The sequence below is a fragment of the Arachis stenosperma genome, chromosome 9, assembly GCF_014773155.1.
Source record: "Arachis stenosperma cultivar V10309 chromosome 9, arast.V10309.gnm1.PFL2, whole genome shotgun sequence".
NCBI lineage: Eukaryota > Viridiplantae > Streptophyta > Magnoliopsida > Fabales > Fabaceae > Arachis > Arachis stenosperma.
This window is the reverse complement of record NC_080385.1, coordinates 76,034,966-76,037,146: the sequence shown is the minus strand read 5'-3', so window position 1 is coordinate 76,037,146 and position 2,181 is coordinate 76,034,966.

Genomic DNA, 2,181 nt, shown 5'->3' with positions numbered 1-2,181 from the left:
TCAATTCTCTTTATTCCTATTCTAAGATATTCATTGCACTTCAACTTGATGAATGTGATGATCCGTGACACTTATCATCATTCTCACCTATGAACGCGCGTGACTGACAACCACTTCCGTTCTACCTTAGGCCGGGCGCATATCTCTTGGATTCCTTAATCAGAATCTTCGTGGTATAAGCTAGAATTGATGGCGGCATTCATGGAAATCCGGAAAGTCTAACCTTGTCTGTGGTATTCCGAGTAGGATTCCGGGATTGAATGACTGTGACGAGCTTCAAACTCCTGAAGGCTGGGCGTTAGTGATTCTATTCCAACCTGATTGAGAACCGACAGATGATTAGCCGTGCTGTGACAGAGCATTTGGACCATTTTCACTGAGAGGATGGGATGTAGCCATTGACAACAGTGATGCCCTACACACAGCTTGCCATGGAAAGGAGTAAGAAGGATTGGATGAATGTAATAAGAAAATAGAGATATGAAAGGAGCACAGCACCTCCATGCACCTATCTGAAATTCCCACTATTGATTTACATAAGTATTTCTATCCTATTTTATTTTCTATTTATTATTAATTTTGAAATCCATAATCAATTACTATCCGCCTGACTGAAATTTCCAAGATGACCATAGCTTGCTTCATACCAACAATCTCTGTGGGATCGACCCTTACTCACGTAAGGTATTACTTGGATGACCCAGTACACTTGCTGGTTAAGTTGAACGGAGTTGTGTCCACACATAGCAGAGCCATTATAATTGTTCCGAGGGTTACCTGAAACGTGTAGCTCGGTCGTTCAGGCAAGGTCCGAGGTAGGGGTCTGTGACCCGAGCTTGGTGTGCTGAACGACGGGGGGGTGTACCTGCAATGACACTCCGATGCTTAAGTTAGCATGGGTCCAAGCAGATATCGAGTAGAATTAGAGTATGAGTTATACCTGGGTGCTCCAGTGTATTTATAGTAGTTGGCCGTGATCATCCCTGGATAAGATATTCTTATCTTATCTTATCTTTAGGGAGTTTTATCTTTATCTTTGTGGAACCGCCTTTCCCAGGCCTTTTCAGCCTCTAGGTTTTTGGGCTTCGCTCCTTTTGATGGGCTTTTGCTTTGTTGGTCCGAGGTCCGACCTCAGGCGTAGGCCTTTGGGACGAGGTCGGACCTTCTGTGGTATAGCCGAGTTTAGGAGAGCTCGGTCCGGGTATGAACAGTGCCTGCCCGAGTCGTCCTTTGGAGAGGTCGAGCTCGGGCATAGTAGTTTTGAATTTTGAAAAAAACGGTCGTTTCAGCATTTATTGCTTGTTACCGTTTCTTCCTCGATTTCCGTGCGGCGCTCTGTGGAGGCATTATATTTGCCCCTTTCCTCATTTTTCTTCGTTTATTCCTTTCCTTTCTGAGTTTTTCGTCGCTTCTTTTTCGAGCACCTTCCTTTTTCTCTCTGTTCTTCTCTCCAGTTTTTCTGTGCGTTCTTTTCGGAGTTTCTTCTGTGCCGCCGTTCTCGCTCTTTTTGCGTTGGAGCTCGCCGTCGTCTTCCTTTCTTTTCCAGGTTTGTTTCGTCTTTCACTTTTGCTGTGTACGTATGCTTCTGTTCTTTTTCTTCTATGTTTGGGTTGCCCCGGAAAGAGGTGCCGCCACTGTTTTGTTGCATGTTGTGTGGTGGGGGCTCTTTCTCTGATTACTTTGCCTATTCGGGTTGCTGTATTTTCCCTAAAAGAACTTTGTTTTGCTTCTCTGAAATGGTTTTTCTGCCTTTGTGATTTTTGCCTTGCTGTTGTATTTTTTCTTTGTAGGAAAGATTTTTTGTCTCGAAAGGTGTTTCAAGCAATGTCGACCAAGATTCCGAGTGGTCTGGGGGTAGATCCTGCTCCTCTAAGGGTCCGTCTGTGTAGATTCTGAGTACTTGATTAGGTTCCGTAGGGAGTGTAGTATTTGTGAGACAGGGAGTCTGAGCGAGATTATGAGCTAGTAGCCCCGGAGTCCGAGGAGAGGGTATGTTTCCCGCCTTTAGAGAGTTCCGAGAAACTTTTCTTCTATGCTTACGATTGTTCTTCTCTAAGCTAGGTGTCCGACTTCCTTTCACCGACTTAGAATCCGAGGTCCTTTGGTCTTGTAACCTTGCCCCTACGCACTCCATCCGAATTCTTGGGCATTTTAAAGCTGTTTCAACTTTTTGTCAGATTT